The 21795-nt window shown below is 39.0% G+C and overlaps 1 protein-coding gene across 4 annotated transcripts in view; it reads right to left on the bottom strand.

Moving 5' to 3' along the window:
- The window catches only part of LOC135485915 (FRAS1-related extracellular matrix protein 1-like), a 65165-nt gene that overhangs the window by 29479 nt on the left and 13891 nt on the right, over positions 1-21795 (bottom strand). For 3 of the 4 annotated variants that reach the window (XM_064768295.1, XM_064768298.1, XM_064768296.1), the window contains exon 2: positions 18041-18090. The gene's annotated coding sequence lies outside the window, so the exon portion shown is untranslated. Of the gene's footprint in view, positions 1-15704; positions 15867-18040; positions 18091-21795 lie in introns of those variants that run through there. The other variant, XM_064768297.1, reaches the window with a different exon arrangement.

Raw genomic sequence — 21795 nt, 5'->3', positions numbered from 1 at the left:
GTTGTTCAAAACCATGTTAGCTTTCCACATTTGTTAAGTCTCAACGATAAAGATTTTCATTGGATTAACTGAAAGAGGTAACTAGGATGATGTGAATTTCGTGCTTTTAAACAACCAGGGACTGGCTCTCAAATTGTTAAGAACTACTCAAGAGTTGATCAGATGATGAATACAACAATATTCCTCCACCGCTCAAGTATTTTCAATCTTTTCATTTAGTAGAATACAAAGTTTGAGGCCAACTTGCTTTTATCAGAAAACCAAGACAGGTGATGTATTTTTAGGACATTGTGACTGGTACAACTTCCAGATTCACAGTACCGAAAGTACGCCAAGCAGATCCACCACAAAACAGCAACCAGTGACTGAACTGCATGGCCTTAACTCCGCTTGGTAAATAAATCACTTTATTTTTAACCAGAATGCAGGTGATTACTTTGATTCCAATTAGTTTGTTTAAAAAGAGCTTGTGGTTTAAAGGCAGGTGAGACAAAAAAGTGCAGGTTGCTTTATCAACTGCCTGGAGCGTTCAAAGAAAAAGTGATAACAGCATGTTCACATCTTGAAAGCTGCCACTGAAAAACAAGCGTAAACTTCTGCTTTGCTGATCTTGTTTGAATCAAGATATTGACAGGTACAAGAAGCTGGGATGTTCTCAAGGTTTTCACATTGCCCTTTAGAAGAGTGCGGAAACTGGAATGAGCATTTGATGAAAAACGAAGAACAGTCTTGAAAAGAAATAAATATTGAGTTGACAGGTAACTGCTTCGAATAAGGCCAGAAACACAGACGAATTCGGATGATAGTGTAGTGATATTCACTCAGAGGACAGTAAATGTCCTTTTCCTACTGATAAGCATTTAATGCAGTCATGGACTTTACGATCTTGGAGCCTTGTTTGCCAAGATGCACCACACAATCGTGCTTGAACATATTGACAGTCAACATGTAAATCAACACCTGAAGTGCGTGACTGTTTATCTCTTTACAAGATCAAATTTTTTTCTACTTTTTATCTTCTCCATGTCTAGACTCAGTCCAACCGCAGCCAAGAGATAATCGAGTCATCAAACCAGAAAAAGATGCGAAGGTGGAGAAAACATTGAGTCAGGTGCTACAGTCAGATGGCTACAATTGGAAACCTACTGTGTAAGAAAATAAATAATCCTGCTGTGTTCGCAGGAGGAAATAGTTGGAGGTAAACAGTGCCATCTTCCTGTTGTTGTCTTCCTGTCTGGCTTGATCTTTCAAAATGGCCAACTTAAATTTTCAAGTTTCTTCCTGCCACACAATACAGGGTACAGAGGATGGTCTTTTCCAGATGCCAGGAATGCCCCCAACATCATGTTGCTCTTTGGGGATTGGGATAGAGGGAGTAAAAATGAATAGCCATGGGCTAAAACCCAAAGGCAGTCAACAAATAGCATATATCACCTGTTCCTTTGTAATTAGCTGGAGGTAGTGAGTCCACACCCAAAAACATGGGCCAAAGTAAAACCTTGGATAAATTGACTTGTTTTAGATAAAGAACAGACATGGTTCAAAAGGACATCCTTGGGCCATCCAACCTTAAGCCTGGAACAATCATTAGTCATGTTTCAAAACACCTCCCTAAAACAGTTAAATTCAATATTTCTACTGGAAGAGAAAGGATCCCTTTCTAATGAAAACCAAAAACAAACGTTACCAAGTGCTAGTCCAAAAACAATCCGCTTGGAACTATGAACTAATGGGTCCTTTCTTTTATATCTCAAACAGTCATTAAATATTTTTTGTTTTTACAGTTGTGCTTGGACTCGGAATTGTGCTAAGTGGTCCTTGTTCAGCCAAACCCAAGGTTTTCAAGTGCATACTTTCATTGTCTTTGCATGTAGTTTCAACAGGTGAGCTTAGTTAACTCAAAGCAATTGGCCAGACTACCAACCCAACACCCGCAAACTAGAGATATTATTACAGACATGTGACATTAGATTCTGCGACGTGCAACAAAAAGGTTTCCTTTCTCTAGGTAAAACTGGAACTCAACCACTGGGTTTGATATCATTACAGTAGTACCCAGCCAATGATCGATTCTTTTGCAGGCACCTTTGATGACCCCTTCAAACGAGATATCTTTGTCTCAAGCAATACCTGTTGCTGCAACAAAAACTTCTCATTTGCAGGGTTGAACAGCCTGTTTTTTTAATCTAAAGGCATGTCCAATGATGAAAAAAGGTTGGCTTCAGAATTACCTTGGTGCATAGTGAAGGCCCTAATAATTTCATACCATGAAAATAATCCATTTTTTGCACCTATCACAATCTCAGCCTTAATGAACCCAATGAGAAAGCTAAACCAGAAAGGTTCATTATGTTCGCAAGCTAATATCAGGTGTACTAATGTTAGACACCGATCCCCATCAACAGTTCAGGACAGGAAGTGGTGAACACCTGATCAAACCCATGGCAAGAAAAAAAACTGGAGAAAGAAATCGATCAATCAGTCTTGCCAGGAATCCATTAGTTATCTGAGCCATGGTTTCCGCTAACAGGTTGGCATAGAGCAAGGTGGCAGATGAGGATCGCCTAGCTTTGAGTACAGCAAAAGAACTGGGATTAGCTTTTGGATGTCTCATATTTTATGGTGCATGCCTTCCCATTTAGATGCTTTGCAAGACTCAAAGATACCATGACCACAATATCTGACAGTTCCTTGCATCTTGCCTAACCAAGTCCAAAAGTCCTTTCAACATATTGGTATCTTGCCTCATCAAGTCCAAAAGTCCTATCTTACTGGCATCTTGCCTCACCAAGTCCAAATGTCCTATCTTACTGACATCTTGCCTCATCAAGTCCAATGGTCCTATACCATACTGGCATCTTGCTTCACCGAGTCCATAAGTCCCACACCTTACTGGCATCTTGCATCACCAACTGTCAAAGTCCTATCTTACTTGAATCTTGCCTCACCAAGTCAAAAAGTCCCATCTTACTGGCATCTTGCCTCAAACTTGTCAACAAGTCCAAAAGTCCTATCTTACTGGCATGTTCCAGCCTGAACAATTCCGTAAGCTCCTAGATCTTACTGGTATCTTGCCTCACCAAGTCCAAATGTCCAGTCTTTCTGGCATCTGCCTCAACAAGTCCAAACGTCCCACCATTCTGGTATTGCTATGAGAGTGTACAGATGCCCCTAACATAATTTGGTCGAGAATACCATTAAATTTCTAAAGTTATGGAGATTGGCTGCTGGGACACTCAAAATCAATTTGGGTATGACAAAACAGGAAGACATAAGTCACTTACCCAAACAAAGCCATATTCCAGACCAATAAATCGCAAATCCATATCGTTCAGCAAGTTTCAATATGGTAATTCTTTTGCCAACATCAATGTGATCCCTTCTTCACTCTCAAGATTCTTGCATAAAGTTATGGAAATTGGTCTTCCTCAAAGTCAATGATAAAGAATGCAGAAGCCACTTTAACCAAGAAAAGATTAATCTATATGGTTTTAACCCATGATGATATTTTACCCTTAACATGTTAAAGGCTCACTCTGTTCATTCAAGAAATCTACTCAGATGAAAATTATTTACAGATTGTAATTGTCAAATAATAAGAGTTAGGTTGAATTAATCACTAGAGTGTTTAAATTACCTCACAAGTTTTTTTCCAGAAGTCTGAGCATATTTGTGAAAATGTACTTACCACAAGATATCACTGAATGCAGATGAGAACACCAAATAAAGCAATTCACTAAAAGTCACAATTCCTCGTTAATACAATTATCCTATGTATAGGCTTACTTGCCAGTCAGGTTTTGCCTTCCCGGAACTGAAAACAGTTAGTTGGTCACAAACGTCAGGCCTTGCACTAATCTCTAGGGCAAGTCAACTGGACTAATCTTGTAAAAATATCAATTCTGTACCTGTCAATAAAACCTACAATCTCACAACTAAGAACCTGAATGTAAGTTAAAATGGTGTATTGTAGGCCTATACTGAGAGAAAGTCAAAGTGTTCAAAATAACACCCTTTTGGTCTGGTCACACCCTTTCTTTGTGCAGAGTAGCTTTTTATCCATTTAACAATACATAATCAAATCATTTGCAAATTAGCTTAAATCTCAAATAATCCACTGTTTAAAATAGGAGTCAAAACTTTAATCCAAAACATGGCGTAAGGAGATCAATTTCTACAAGTTTAGGGATGTTGAGCTCAAATGACTGAGTGCTGACTACCAACCAATGAAAATTTGTTGGAATCTCACATCAATGAAAACACCCCCGAGTGACCTGCAAGAATAACCCCATAAAACAAAATGCCTCACTGCAACAAGAATTGGTCATTGCTTTGACCATCAAGCCCAGTGATTTAACCAAAGATGAGCAATCAATTTATTGCCCATTGCCACGATAGTTACTGGGGGGTTCATCAGCAAATATCAAAGAAGAAGTTTGCGGTTTGCCTAAAACATCATAACATTCTGACTGAGTCAAGTATGTCCCTGAGTGTCTATTTCCACAAATCAGGAATATGAATGTTGATCTCCATTATCAACATTGACATGAGAATCTAAATAAGGAACTGATTTCAAAAATGAAAGCCACAGAAATGCAATTGAATAAAAATTTCCCGGGAGTCTTTAACTACTCAGATTTAATGATTGTTGTTCATCAGGTAAACATCTCATTATAATGACACAAATGTCCAAATCGATAGTCTTTGCTTGACACATTAACCGAGGGCTATTCCCTTATAATCAAAGAAACCGACAATTTTATTGCATGTTTTAGTTTATAGTATTTACCAATTGGACCTTTTAAGGGTTGGAATGTATGTAAAGCCCGGTTGCGCAATTTTAGCAGTTAAAGCGGAGAAATCATGTCTAATTCGCTTTTAGCAGCAAATGAGGTAAAAGAAGTCTACAGATTGAGTTTTTGGAATTTCATGTACGACTTTTCAAATTATTACAGTAATTGATGTTATTAGCACTCAGCAAGCAAATATATTGGTATTTTAAAAATTATATTTAAACTTGAATGACAGATCTCATTGCAAATAATTGTGTAAATTTTTTGAGAGCGCAATCCTTTCATATCATATTATAGTCTGCCGACCCAAAAAATATTTACCAAACACAATGTCAAAGGCTTTCGTAAATTTTAGCAGATACACAAGATCTGGCTTTTTGGTCGAATAAAGTATTAGAAGTTTTTTTCTGAGGAGTGAGCCCATTTTAACCAGAGCGGGTTCGAAATATATATCAAAGTGCAAATAGACTGAAATTTATGAGACCACAATTCAAAGGATTGGGCCAAGAAAAACACAGACATGTCTTGTCTTTTCAACTCAAAAAGGTTTTTCTGCGGGGAAAGGAAAGCCTTGTCACACAAACTGACGAGTCGCGTGACACCAGGCAGAATAATTTGGGGAAGTTGTTTGATGTTTGGCTGCTTATAATTTCACGGCAATTAGATTTTCTCTGAACCTTTCACCAATCACAGAAAAATACAACATGCAATAACTCTTATTTGAAAACACGTGCTCCGCCATTGTGCGACCTACGATCATGATTGCACGCAACAAAAATTGCTTGTTTGCAGAGGACATCGCAGGTGCCTGCAAAACAGTATTGGTGATCGCAGTGACCAGTTATCAGTATCCAACCCAGCGATTACCTATACTCTTATGAGCCTGATATTCCACATAAGTTTCTCATTCAACATGTTTAACACATTCTCCGCAGCTAATAGTGGCAAAGACTATGACTTTTTATGAGCCATTTAACACTTACCAAGAATATCAAAACAATAAAAACATTAAAATAGCAACAATCCCTATATAACTGCACTGAAATGGTAAGGGTCTAAAAATTGCTTGGGGCCGCAGGGCAGAATATAATTATTCAATAAAGGGGGACGCAACACTGCACAAATATAAATGTTATATTTTTCTTTGACTATTGCAAATATTTTGAACCAAGGCAAACAACCACTATCAACATGAAAGTCAGATTTATTATGACAGAATGCTTACAGTATTTTGTGTTTTTCTGATGGTCAATGATTGCATGGTATAATCTGCAACAATTATTGCTAAATAACGCTGTATTTTCGTGCTAATAATCCTAATTTGACCCTCTGTACTGTGTACTGTCATCATGACAATTCCAAGAATAGTTTTTTGTGTAATCGTGTTTAGTATTACACATGAAATTCAATCAAGATAGTTACTAGTAAAACACCAGGTTTATGGAGCGTGCGTCTCTCAATGCAAGTGGCCTAGGTACGAACCCTAGTCTTGTCACCGCTTTCCTTCAAAGGCCTTGCACATATCAAGATAGCGCTGAATTCACAGAAGCTCCCAAGTGGCCCTGCAGAAACCTCAAACAGTGACTTTCTCTCTCTAACTCTATAGCTTCCATAAGTAAAGCCATGCTTGATATCTTTTTTGCGGAGCAATGTAGATTTTCCCAGTTAAACTTAAGTATAGTCTTGTTACAAATTTCATCTGTCAGTACCGACAAAAATTACCATTTTGGCCAACAAATAACTGAAATACAGACCAATATCAAATGAGCCTACGGCTTCAATTTTGATTTAACACTTGATCAAAAATTTAATGGGTCGTTAAAAAAAAAGGAATTTATAGGCCTACTTCCACTACAATTCCTTCATACACCCACTTAACGAATTCCCTTAAAAGGGCCTTTTATTCACACTTTTTTTCGGTTTTCAAAATAACAGTTTCGGTCCATCAAAAGTCACTTCAACTCACCATTATGTCCAAGCACTTAGTACAGACCATTAATTATTTGGTATTAGGCACCCACAATCACATAGCACACCTTTTACAAGTCATTCAAGTGATATTACCAAACTTATGAGAGATGCGATAACTCTTTTGCAGACAATCATAGATAAGGCTTGGTGATTAGGAAAAAAAAGCGACTTATTCAGTCAGTGGGAAAATCAAGTCCAAATAGAGAGCTATAAAAAGTCTAAATACAGTTGGTTTTTTTACTGTACTAGTTTATCAGTTCAGAGACTTATTACATTTCATTTGCAGGACAAAAGAGGCCCAATGACCTTCCACTCAGCTAAGGGGTTATCTTTATCATTAAGCTTGGCCCTGTTCCTTGGAAGCATGAAGTGTGAAGTTTTAAAGAGAAAGCTGTGCAGTCCACAAGTATGATAATTCAACAAATTTGGACCACATTTGGATTCCATTGGATCGCATCGGGTCTTTTTGTTGTCATGTAAAATGGTCCTATTATGCAGTGAGAAAATCTTATGATCCAGCCGGCAATTTATCAACAGATAAACATGATAAATCACTTCCACCAAAGCCACTGAGATTAGCTGCAACTGACTTTGACAATGAGATTGTCAGGTGTAATAAAAGAATGAGTCATTTGGGCACACCCTCGGGAGAGATCTAGTATTTATCACTTCCGAAGATGGAGATCCGTATCACCATTGGTGATTACCAGGCGTGTGGGCAAGGGCTAGAAAGATCCGCAAGATCAGGCACCACCAGAGCCAGGAAAAATTCCCTTATGGACTATTTTCACGAGGTGGTGAAATGCGGTCAGCGTTGAGATTATTTTGCAAAATCTGTGAGCGCCCAAGGTGTTAACTGTCGAATGCTCCATCGCTTGCAGTGCAAGTCGACTAAAAAAATTACGGATGTTGATTCCCAGTTGATTTTCCCAGCCATTATTGCTTAATAAGAATTCGGCTGATGCAGGTTCTGTCACGTAAAGTGCTAATCAAATCCAATCGATGATGTTTTTGCCAATTAGTGCACCATCAGTTGGTATGCAGTTGCCCAAACTACCGCCAAGTCTGTGAAACACGCTCACTCCAAATGCAGAATATTTTAGTTGCCAGCGAAGTATATCATAAAGACCGGCGCCAAAAACTCTATTAAAAATCGTAACTCTGAAGGGAAATTGACAGGTGCTCAAGTGAGAAGTCGATTCAAGTAAAAGATATTCTTTTCAACTATAGCACTGGTTACCACATGCGTGTTCTGAAAAATCAATCTCTCCTGAGGAACCCTCTATAGCCTACAGCAGCAGCGTGACATTGCTGGCTACCACGCATTAAGACCCAGGTTTGATCCCAAGGAGAACCCAGTCTTGTATTTCTGGCCCTGGTTGTTCAAAAGCACAAAAGTCACATTATCTCTAACAGTTACGTTACGTTATTTCTCTCAGTTAAACCTACTGCAATGTTCATGTTAAGACTAAACGTCTCCGTTAAAGCTAACGTGGTTTTGAACAACTCAGCCCTGGATGAACCGGCACGAGGAATTAAACTTCCCTGCTCCTCACAAACCTTAAAACGAGAGATAAGACTGAGGTTTCATCTGGTGTCCATGCCAGAGGAAGCAAAGACCCCACCAAGTATAAAGAAACCAGAGTAGCTAGCGTGGACTCTACCCGACTGAAGACGAAGTCACTTCTACCAACAAGACCAACCGTGCTGAAAGTCTTCAAAGGAGTACTACCAAGACAGTGAAGGACTCGGATGCCTGCAGCTCTATTGCTGAACCAAATTACCTACTCTCACTCCTCCCTTGAGAACTATTACTATTGCATGATAAGAGTAGATCTTCTCCACAATATAGACAGCTGTACCCAACACATCACTCGGATGTCTGACAAAATGCCATTTACCAAGTTCTAGCAATCAAAGTAACATGCGTTGTTGATATTCGTGCAGAGTTCACTCGATTTTGAAGCTACGCCTAAATTGATACAGTTACATACTTCTACCCCAAAGTTTTAATTGGAGGATCTCCGAGCAGATTTGCCTGTCTTAAAATCTCCCTTTGTGTTGACTTTAGTGCAGATAAGCTGGAGAACACGATGGATGAGAAAGGCCTTTTATTTCACCCACAAGCAATAGGCATGCCATCTTCCTTCAAAGAAGCTGATTCTGTCTTTAAAGGAAGACTGTAGGCAGAGGTTAGGTGGGCCAGACTTCATAATTGATGCTTGTACAAAGACTATATTGCCGCTTTCCAGTTAAAACAGATCACGTTCCTCGACTGTGAATCATATTAGTCACCTTGAGATCACGAACTGGCCACCCTAAACAATTACCTGCCTTTAGCCACCCTTTAGAACTGGGCAGCCAGCTCCATTCCAGAAGATCAATTTCGATAAGAAAATCTCAGCTCAGACATGTCTCGAATATAATACTTCATAACTCTCATATTCGAGTCTCTAAAGGGCACTTTTGAGTGGCTCAAATGGACTGTCCCATAAGAGGATGAAGTACTGAGCCATAGTAGAAGGGATACAATATATCTTACCGCTGAGCAGTCTTCCTGGTGAATTCAGAGAGGAACTGTCTGCATTTCCTTTTCACAAAAATGTTTCTAAGCCCCTCCTCTACAGTGGTCATTGCAGAATCCCACAACTTTCTTAAAGGGTAATAAAGTCATACTCACTCAATATTCTCTGTTGCATCGTCTGGTGATAATATTTTGTTTGATGCACACATTTATGCCACTCCACCTTTAACAGTAGCAGGCTAGTATGTTCCTTACAAAGTAGAAACCAAGATCTGCGCACATGATCACAAATTCGTTCACCCTGATCTACATCAAACTCTTCCTCAAGTACCATGTCTCAAAGGGAGCCTCTAGGCACCAGTCAGGTAGGTCAGATTAAGTTACGCAAGTTGCTCCCATCTCACAGTACTCCAAAACTATTCATGCAAACAGACACCTGAAGAAGACCTATTTGACTCCCTGTGGTCCCCCTTTAAATCACGGTATCAATAAAGAATTTAATTTCACCATTCAAGATTTAACAACGGTATCAATCGAGACTCATAAAGGTACTTGGACACTTCTTACACCAGTGCACAGAAACCATCATCATGGATTCTCCATCAATTACCCATGGAAGACTGGGATGAGACATGAGGGACAGTTCACTGAAAGGGCATCAGGGTCAATTGACTGAACACCCTTTGGGGAGCAGTTTAGAGAAATTAGAGAGAATGCTCCAAATGGACTGTTATGACTTTCAAGTCAATTTGGGCAATTTTACAGCCAATGCAGAGTTAGTTAAAGACTGACATAATGGGGGGACATTACTTTGGCTATTTCAGTCTTCTCCTGTGTTTGGAATTTTCGAGATTCACCGGAAAGAGTCAGTCCCTTTTCAGTAATGACTGTCCTAGAGAGTTCTTCCCCAGAGGTTTGTGGTCAAGGTGGTGTCCTTTGGCCAGTTTCCTCCCCATTCTTCATTTAAGAACAATTTTAGTGAGTTTATTGACCTGAAAGGTGATTGGCCTGCACCATAACAGGAAGGTTAATGAGACAGTTAAATTGACTTTTGTTATTAACTCACAGGATCACCAACCAGAATTGTGCAATTTATTTGACTTGTGAAGTAATGCAACGTCATCATTGGTTAACATATTCCTTTTGAGAAGAGAATGCACGGTGTGATGTGATATGCAGCAACAATTAGAAAGAATTTAGAATGGAAGTATTTGAATCAATGATTATTTTTCAATGTCCTTAATTGTATGACTTCCTGTCACTAAAGCAAATACTGTAAAACAAAACAAGATTTTTGAAGTCAAGGGCCAAATATTTTCTTGCCTGGTTAACTTTTCAAGGTTTCGTACAAGGAAGACAGTTTAGTGAAAAGTGGATTTGATTATAAGTTTTTATGTCATTTCACTCCAAGTTTATAGCAATCTTACATAAATTGCTGTCGTAACCAATACAAGACAACTTTGAGTGACATGAAAATGAAAACAGAAGTGATACTTTTCAATGCATTCATTTCATCCTAACATTGATGCAAGTTATGTATGTATTACTCATACAAATTTGACTGAAAGCAAAGCATACTTGCATGAGCAAACCAGATTATCGTTGAAACAAGGGGCCATGGACATTGGTGGAATTTCACTCGGTCAACAAAGGAAAACTAGCAAGTTACACGAAACCATGTTGTCATAAGTTCTAAGGCGCAAGCACATTTGAGGGCTAAACCTTGAAGAGCTTGAAATCCAATTGCATAAAAATAGGATAGTGCGTATAATACCACTTGAAATTCTGTCCAAATTTGAAGGCTTCTCCACAAAAGCAAATATGATTTAAACGCCCAAAGAATTGAAGTTTTATTTCCTCTCAAAAGGCCTTTATTCTGTTTTTCTTCCACACTATGTACATTTGTGCCGGTTATTCAAGTCGCAAATGAATGTAAACTCTCTTATTTACTCGCCGATTCCTTTGCTGGCAAAACAAATCAAACATTTGCAAACGTCCAAGTTTGATGTTGCCAGTTCGTCAATATCCAATATCAATGTACATGTGTTTCTCTCAACCATACGGCGCACTTCCCTCAAAACAAAAATCTCCATAGTTTCTGTTGTGGATGCGTGTTCAGGGCCGTATTTAGAGGGGGGGGCAGGGGGGGGGGGGCAGCTGCCCCCCCTGAGCTGCCCCCCCTGTGCAATAAATGTTGAAAAAAAAAATTTCAGACAGTATAAAAAAGACAGACTAATCTTAGCCATAGCTTTACCAGCATGATAGCAGCATATGGATAGCAGATGTTATCAACTCAGGTGCAACCCTTATAATCTGCAAATTAACATTTTCTGTCCAAATGTGGTATTTTCGTAAAATACTTCATAAAAGTGGTCCTTTTTTAGAGTAAAAATACTACTGATTCACACTTCCAAATGCCAGGAAAATGCCATTTCAGACCTTTTATTTTAAAATTTTTCTTGGGGGAGGGCCCCCAGACCCCCCCCCCGTTCGGATGCGCCTGCGGCGCATGCAGATCGCCTTCGGCGCTCTATCCCACTGCCCCCCCTGGACAAAAAAGTTAAATACGGCCCTGGTGTTTCAAATCTGGGGTGGTCAAGCATGGCATCAAGGAATAAGAAACAAGTGCTGACTTGGCAATGAAGCAGTAGCCATCATGTATAATCATCATTCCCTGGAGATGGCAGCTGAGATTTTGACCTGAGTCCATGCAGTCTCATTCTAACCATTCAAATTCTTCCCTCTCATAAGAAATAAAGGTTTTTGAAATTTTGAAAAATCCGATATGGTTTTTCAGCCGAAATATAATAATATAAACTAGCTTCCTTAGATATCCCCTTCAACACCAATCTCGACATGAGCATCCCCTACTGGGCCATCACAAGACATTGCAACGCCGTATTTAACTTTGCAGACCCCACTTTTCATCACGTTCACCAAAATCAGGACAAAAAACATGTTTTTCGCTGATGTCCGAGGAAAGTGCTGCCCCCTTGCCAAATTAAATGCGGTCCTGCATTACTTTACAACAGGATTTAACAGGTGGGTGTTTTACACCGAACTCAAGACAAACGCTTCCTTGACAGGCCGCCCTTCTGAGGAATAAGTTGTAAGCTCAGGAAGGACAACCAATTCACAACCAATTAATCGGGCAGTGGTGTAGTAAAACATCTCCGGACGCTACGACATGTCCAATCAATGATGTTGCCGATAAATCCAAGCAATAAAATTCAACCTTAGATGACCAAAGAAATTGTGTTTACTTCAGAGGAAAACGCCAAAGCTTCCGCTGAAAAACAATTATTGAAGTGTTAAACTCAGATTACCTGTCTTAGCATTCATAAAATAATCGGGATATTTTTATAGTGAGCCGCTAATAACATCAGTATGGGCTATAAAATTGATTGCAACTATGATAACGGCGAGGATGTAAGCCCATGAAGGATGTTATTGGTTTATCAAATGCAAGCACTCAGGCCTACCGGAACACCAAACAATGGGTGATATGAATAAAGAGTAGTAAATGCTTTTATCTAAAACTCCATGTACATTTACACTAGGCCTTTCTGTACAAAATTGAAGTAAAAGCATTTGCTAGCCTTTATTCATATCACCCAATGTCTTGGTCTGTTTTTCTTCTTAATTCCACGCCTCAGTTGAGACAACCAATACCTCCATGTTTGATAGGAAATTTCCTGATGTTGTATCCAGTTGTGCATGTGCATTGAAAGGTAACCAAGGAGTTTACTTATTCATGCCAATGCAAAACCAGATACAAAATTTGGAAGTTTTCTTCGAACGTCTGCCGACGGCAGCAACAAGTCAAAGTCCTCAAAGGCGTAGAGGTTATCTGCAACAGTTTGTTTAAAATGATGCCAAAGTGATTAAAACCATCATCAAATCTACCTAATTATCCAATGACCACATTCTAAATGGCCCAAGTTCGACATGCCACTGGATCCAGTGTTAGATACTATCGCCCAAGGTCACACATATCGAACTGGAACACCAATCTTATCGCCATCAGCAGGTCCTGATGGTGACTATAATCAGCATGGTCAGATAACATCAAATTCTCTCACTCCATCAGTTACACTCCTGAGGCAGTCCATAGTAATCCTTAACATGGTATTCCTACTGACTGCCACAAGCGGCAGAAATAGTGGAGGTTGGGTGATGAGCCAGTGAAGATTGCTGTTCAGTGAAACACTGTGGGCATTTTCTGACACTGAACCAGAAGCCTTGACTATATCCCTTTCGCATGAATATTAGTGTATCTTACTTTTATATCAGTGTCATCCATGCATTCTGGCATGTCAGTTCTCCCATGTTTTTCTAAGCTGGCACTACATATACAAGTAGGGAAATAAGTAACAAACAAACAGACTGAAATAAAAAACTTTCTGTTCGACCTGAGGTCCCATAAGCTGACTCCTGCATCCAGTTTACAGTGAATTGTGCTGACCAATGACCAGATACTTGTAACTTCATATGGTACACTTAATTAAAAAGAAGAACTAACTCCACAAGGTGACAGAATTAGATATGAACCCACAGCTGTGAAATGACCTGCATCAGGAAGCAAAGGATTCAGTCGGACAAATAGGAAATTTCATCCTTAAATTGTCTTGACAACAGTGAACTGTGAACAGTAGTATTACTAAAGTATAGAAAAGAAGAATGAACTGCACATCAAAACCTTGGCAGTTCAAAGGATTCCTTGTTTCCGAGATTTCTTTAAAATTCTTATAGCCCTTGAAAATTGATCAACTTCTCCTTGCTTGAAACAACATACTAAAGGCATTTGAATTGATGAATAAAAGGAAGACTTGAGGGGCCATTCAGGGACGAGAGTGGCCGGGGAAAGTTCCTGGTCACTATAATTTCCTTCAGTTTTGATTAGACACACTGTCTTTTGAAATTCAGACAACAGAACATTGGAGTCATGTTTAGATAGGCTTGATTAACCAGAACAAAAACATTGGCCTTCTCGATTTACCATTGACAAAGATGTAAAACAATACCCTGAACCATGATGTGCTAGCCTAGAAATGCTCTTCTTAAATGAAAATGTTGAGAAAAAAGATTGGCGCGGCTTTAGAAAAGTTTGGGCAACATGTCTTATAACTACTGTATTGCAAGGTATGTGACCAAACTTGCCGTAGAACATGGATTCCACTTTCAAAACTCCCCATTTTTAAAAGCGTTTTGTGACAAGTTTGCCATCAACTAATAGCGTAGTAGCGTGTAGAAAAAGTCACGAAATGATACTTCCTTTGAAGTTATTACAATTTACATTGAATTTTGATTAGGAAATATCATGGGAACAATCAGTATTCCTGCTTATGGAGCTTTAACCAGGCAGAGAGGACAGCTTGGATTCAGACAGCTTGGATTCAGACACAAAATTCTGCATTAAGCAACAAAGGGGGGAGTTTGATAATATCTGATAATATCTGATAATATCCCTGCCCTACATGATATTCAAGATGAACAAACACCATTAAAGAACAATAACAAGTAAACCGGGTCAATATCTTTATAAAAATAATACCATTCTATTCTGCATTTAATTAATGAATGTAAAAATCGTCATTTGGTAATTATGCATTTAACTGGTGTTTTTATAGACAGGGAGGAATTCAAAATGCGACAGATATTTCCGAAGCTTTGTCAGCAGGATGGTGAAATTGGAAAAATCACTTCCATTATTAAAGGAAATCTGTATCATATAACGCTTATAAAAATTACTTTTGAATGGTCACGTCTAAAGTTCTGATTCATAACCTCTCAGCAGTTTCGAGGTCACCAGACGATGGCACAGAAGGCCTACTGAGCTCATTTTTGTCCCATTAATAGCATCACAATTTAGCATGGATGCTGCATCAAACAAACCAAATCGGTAATGTAAGATTTTATTCATAACGCTGTTTAGATTAATTCCTGGCTACATCAAGATAGGACCACTTAAATGAAATTTATGATGTGCAGCTCCTTGACACCTGACACCTTTGTCTCTGACTACATCCTGAACTTCATGGTCTTATATATTCTCCCTTTAAAGGTAGCCGGGATATATCTTCACAAGGAGCAAAAAGCTTGGTGGTCAAGATGCTCTGGCTAAGGAACGATCAAAACTTCTTGGAGCCACAACAAATATGCTCTTACTACTGCATCAATGGCCCAACTAGAAAGTGGAAAACAAAAATAGACCTTGCTTTTCAATATGTAGAACAAACGTTTTAATAAATCGTGAAGAATGTCAAAGCACTTCCCATTTCATATTGGACCTTCATCCTCCAAAATAAATTGAATTCCATAACTACTTCTTTTGCTTTCCCATTCAACTCATATGTAACTTTGCTAATCAAAGTATCTTCCTATTCAAAAGTATCATTATAGATTCAAATACTTACAATTTAAAGTAACTTCTCTGTAATCCTTTCAAAAGTACTTTTGTATCCTTAGGAAATGTCACTGTTATTCCAACAAGAAGTTAAAGTAATCCAATTTAGTCGGAGAAGATAGCCTCGATGTGCCTCCACCGACAAACACTCTGTAACTGACTGGAACCACTCTTCGGTTGAACAATCACTCTCCACACTCGAGTTTCAAGACGCCTCTGCATGGAGAGTGCATTCATTCAAAACTGATCGACATAAAAACACGGAATTCACTGGAATTGTATCTACCATGGTTGTACCATGGTCATGGTCAGACATGTTGTTTTCCACCTCAACCAGAGCTAAAATTCCTGTTCAATTATCTTCGACGATACACTGAAAGTTCATTCTAGTTAAATTCATTGAAAATTGCTTTACCAAGGCATAGAATTTCACCAAGTTTGTGTCCAAAACTGACTTGTTGAATTATTTTATTCACCTGTAGTGCCAGGGGGCATGGACGGGTAACTAGAGCATAAAGGGCAAGAAGTTAACATCGCAATTGAAATTAAGTGTACAAAGGACAAGAATACAATAATTGGTCAAATTGGTCTTCAAAGATGCTAAACAAGATAACAGCACAAAACCTGTGTTGTTTGCTTGTCCAATGCTTGTACTACACCCTATTGCCTTGGGCTAAATGATGACTATTTTACGATTTGTATTTTATTAACCCATTCCTTTTCGAGTTATCTTGATCGTTTTTCAAAGGTTGGTGTAGAAAGTCACCAGGGGTTACAGAACTTTCGCACTATTCTAGAGGTGATTGCTAGTTTTGAATTTCTCCAAGATTGCAAAAAGATTGCCCAAGCTGCAGCTCAAAATAAGACAAACCTTGCTGCCACCTTGACACTGAGGACTGAACCTAAGATAAAGTCAATAGTAAAAAGACATGACACAGACAGCTTAATTATCTTCAGTGATAGGCAAACTGTTAGCTTTTTGACCATAGGCACACCACCATTTTTGGCTTGAAGTTCAAATCCTAAAGCAACTAGAGCTCCTTCAAAATGAAGTGGATGCTCATTTAAAACCTGGGAGGCTGTTCTCTTGAAACAAACAACTCATTTTACCCTTGAAATTGGCATTCAGTTCGTTTTGAAAGAGTTATAATTTCTTTCATGATTTCAAGTTCTAGAGAAAATGTTAAGGCTTAGTCGTCTCTCTACAAGGAAGACCAATGCTAACATGGCTTGGCAAGCTATGGAATGCAGGTAGCCAAGACGGTTTCAAGTGGTCGACCAATAATCTTAGCTGCCCAGTTCGAATGTATCATTCAACCTCGAAAGGGTTAAACAATTTTGATAAGCGGAACCACTGAATGCATGGCACACTTCCAGGTTAAAAGGCAGTGAAAAAAACAATCAAATGTCTGCAGCAAGGTAATTAGAGCTAATTGAGAATGCAATTAGTACAGCAGTGAAACATTTCAAATGAGGGAGATGACTGAATAGATTGAGTGATGTCTTGTTTAGGCTGTTGTAGGCTATTTGCCCCCAATTCATAAATTTCTGATTTCACCGACTATATTTCTCTTGCCTAAGCAAGTTTGCTGTAGACCATAAATTTTTTTTCTAAACCAGTGTGGAAGAAAACACTCTTGGTGGTGGATGGGGGTGGGATAGCCCCTCCCTCCCTCGCTCTGCTCCCCCCTTCCCTACCAGGGCTAGGTACCAGTACCAATTTCCCCCTCGCAGTAGCTTTTTCTGTTTGAACACTCTAGCAATGTAGGTATCATGATGACAACATCAAATCATGTGATTTCATGTCATATTGCCAACGGTGATCAAGTGCATAAAAAGATGGAAATCGGCTCATTTGGTTCTGACATCAACACACGACATGAGCATCTGATGATCCAACTAAACACGTTTAAAATAGCTCCGACTTACCGGCTTGTGATCCAACGAGAAAATTCTAACTACCCTTCTAAGAAAACATGCTATTTTGACAACTCGACAATCCCTTCATCGCCGCTATTTCTATTTTATGCAAAATTCAGAAACGAACCAAGCGGGACGCCATTGCACCTTACGACCCTAGAGGACAAAGAATATCCTGCGGATGACCCATGATGACCATTCAATTCGAGGGTCCTCAGCCACATCCTCAAGTTTGTGGTCTCATATCCTCATGTTTGCAGTCTACCCTTCTTCCTATTTGGAAGATTTGACAAGTGCATATCACTATCAGATTGAGGACAGGGTCAGGCAGGTATTATGTTTCTTGAGAGAGACAGAAGAGTGCCATTAAAGGCTTACTTTGCCTGATTTCATTGTATTAACTATTTGGAAATGTTAGGAACTCACCAGCTTCTGTTCAATATCCTCCGCTAGCTACATCTGAAGGCAAGCCAGCCCTAAAAGGAAAAGAGAATGCACACAAAATCAAATGTAAGGATTTTGTAGGAAGAAATTTTCTTTCTTGTCTCAGTGATACTTTCAGTGCCAAGCGACGTAGATCTACGTCTGACAACTTGATGCGTTCAGTGCCATCTGGCGTACAGCTACGTCAGTTTTTCCAGCACCCTGACCCTATCCCTACTTCTTATCCTTGGCCATGGAGTGCATTAGAGGCTGGCCTATTCTAAGGGTATATATTGAATACAATCAGCTCATCCAAATAAGGACTCTGTACGATGATTGCATCCCTTCAAATAAGCCAACTACTACCATTAAACATTTGTAACCTATCAAAAGTAAAAAAATCTCTCAGCACTCCATTCTGTATAGGAGTTTCCTGATGAATTGGTCCCATTGCTATTTACCCAGGCATTTTGGGCCGTGGGTCATGTTATTCTGCTCACCAACTGTGTGTCTGTGTAGGCCACCCAATATCAATATCACATCATTTTTCAATACATCAATGCTCCCAATGAGGTAAATACACAGACGAAACGTACAAACAACTTTTTGTGATTTGCAATAGAAACGTGAGGACAGAGAAATTAATTGATGACACATTACTACAATTCTTATACAGAAATATGAGATGGAATGTAACCCATTTTGGATAAAAAGGAGAGTAGCCTTATTATTTGGTTGATAAATGACAACTTTTCAAGGCAAGTTACGGGTGGGTGATTTTCCATGTGGGTGTCTTCAAGATATTTGTGGTGGTCTTGTTTGAGTAAGTTGACATCATATAGGTGTCCAGGGAGGAGATGCGAAGGAAAATGCCCGTGAAAATACTAAGTTACTCAGGCTGGTTACACCAAGTCCCGGCTCCAAGCTAGGGCTATACTAATACAGGTGAATAAACATGTAGGTATGACAAAAAAATTTCAGGAAATTTGTAAAAGGCTTAGTGGTTGCTTTTATAGACAGAGAGAGCAAATAGGCTGTAGGTTGCCATGGTCGGCAATTTCCTTCGAAAAAGGGACAGATTATGAAGATGATATGGCATTGTTCCGAGCTAATTTTACTCGTTAGCTTTGACCATCTCTACAGGGGGAAGTCATAAGGGAAACACGGACCAGCTGGGTGCAGGGACACAGATAATGCATAATTACAACCCTTGAAGGTGATCTTTAATGAATGAAACCAACCCGTCCAAGTCGGTCAGGTTTAATTCTAAAAGTGCTCCCCTGGTGTTGTCCACTTGAAATTGTGGCTAATTCTTGACTAAGGGGATAATTAGTGTGTCATCAGTGTCATTTTGGCCACTACGGTAATTCGATACCCACACAAGCGCCCAGGGGAATGACATGAAAGACGACCTGGTACCCAATATAGACACTCTAGTTTCACTTATCTAAGACCGTTTCTGAATAGGACTTCAATTAACTTTTATTTCCAATTTTTAACACATTTAGATGCAATTTAACATGGAATTGACAATGGGTGTTCGGCATCTACTTGCAAGGTGGTCATGACGTCATGCCATGGGCTTTAGTCTCAGTTTCCTAGTAACTGATAGAGTGGTCTTAGATTGGTGAAACTAAAGTATGTCAAATTCTGTCACTAAACATCAAGCATGTTGCGTAGGACCATTTTTTGTAGCATTCCTTGAGACGCACTTCATTAACAGTCCCTGAAACTGCCAGCAGAAAAAGATAACTGAAGATTCTGGCATCTTTGTGAGATGACCTGCGATCATTATCGCCACAGGTTCTCCTGAAAATGAGCAGCGGCCGTGTGTAAATGGCAGTATTTATCACATGTCCACCGGACATAGCTGAGGCCTGAAATGAACTATTTCTTGACAATAAAATCTTGTATTTATTTAACCATTTTCCTTTGATATATGCCACAGGACATTGTGGATGTTTTCACTGTCAACTGTTTAATCATTGGTCTAGCCCAAGGTTATGAGCACTACACTTGATGGTATCAATGCCCTGTTATTTTTTCAATTCTGACAAAATAAATGCCAAAGCATTCGGCCATGGCCTGAGGAAATATTCGCCACTTAGGTGTGAAAATATCACTCCTTAATCTTGGGCAACGCAACCCTCAACATCTTAAAATAAACCTATTGCAGACCGCTTATAAAAACGTGGAATTTTGAACAGATTTTTTTAGACTTTGGCACATCCCAAAGGCATAGGCATGAAAATCCAGCGGTTCAGAGAATATGGAATCTGCGAAGATGGTCATGGATTAAATTGGGAGGTTTCAACTTGAGAATGGTAGGAATGATCCTCAGATGCATAATATGCATGTATGTCAAGAAACCAATGCGCATTAACCGTATGTCACGTAACTTTAATTAATGATAATTATCGAAGTACTGCCTTTTTTGCTACAATAATTGACGTAGGCCTACTCTGCTACTGCTGATCAAAATAAACCATCCTAGTATATAGGCCTTACTGCTGCAGAATCACAATAATAATGCAATTATATACTCCTCATTGGTGATTTTACATGGATATGATGAATTTATGTGCTATGATGGCACCATGGACACAGGAAATGCCAACACATGAAATATGACAATGTCAGTCGATCAGGAATACCACAGAAGGCCAAATGCATATATCATATCGTATTTTCCTTGATAAATGCCAAAGTATGTGGAAGACTTTAACCTCCTACTGTGCAAGGCCTGAAGGCATATTAAATGCTGAAGTTGGCTGTCTGTCAGAGTTAAGGAAAATGAAATGAAATGAAATGAAATGAAATGTTTTATCTGATTCGTGAAGTATTCATTATCATCATCATCATCATCGCCATTGTCATCATCACTGTCTTCGTGAAAATCTGGCTCTGTTCTTTTACGGCAATATCTAAAATAGGACATTGTGCCTTTAAGAGACATAGTCATTATAGCTTCCATTTCAAATTAAGCTAATTTTAAATCCAAGTTCGCATTAAGAGTAATGATCTATTATCTCTACCACTAGGACAACCATCAAATCGTGATTCGTCTCTGCTGGGTCTAAACTAACGACACCCCATGAAGTCTAAGGCCAATTGACCAATTTTTTAGAGGAAATCTTAGTTTGGACTTGATATCAACCATGAAAAGGTCAAGCAATTCTTGTTGGTTCTCTGCATGGCATGTCTGGTGACGAGATGCCAAAATAGTTGCAAAGACATGACTGACCCCATTGCTCTTCTTATAAAATCTAGTTCCAGCAAAGCAATGGTCTCCTAAGTGATCATTGGATGTTGAACAAAAACAAAATTCAAGATGTCCGCCTGGCAGCCATATTGAATATCATCAGTGGCACAGTGTGAATAAAGTCGAGTACACTTGTGATTTGTGATCTGTGTGACTTAATGCATTTCTCTGTGTGTCTTGTCCACATGTGTTGCATTTCTTTACTAATCATAAATGTATTCAAAAATATTTGCTGGTTCAAAAGTTGAAGGTTCAAACCTAAGGTTTATCAAATACAAATCTCAACATTTTGCAGACAATTATATCTATCAAGTCTGGAATGCGATCACTGCATGTACTTTTCATCTGAGTGGACATATTATTGTACAGGTTTGTTTGGATACAAAATACATTAAAATTAGGAACCTCAGCCAAGTCTATTGTGCTTCTCATATAGAGCAGGACATGTAGCATCTTTGTCAATAAGCAACTCTAACCACGACAATAACATCGGGCT

The sequence above is a fragment of the Lineus longissimus genome, chromosome 4 (assembly GCF_910592395.1).
Source record: "Lineus longissimus chromosome 4, tnLinLong1.2, whole genome shotgun sequence".
Lineage (NCBI taxonomy): Eukaryota > Metazoa > Nemertea > Pilidiophora > Heteronemertea > Lineidae > Lineus > Lineus longissimus.
Note: the sequence above shows the minus strand (reverse complement) of the source record. Positions and strands in the feature narration are given on the sequence as shown.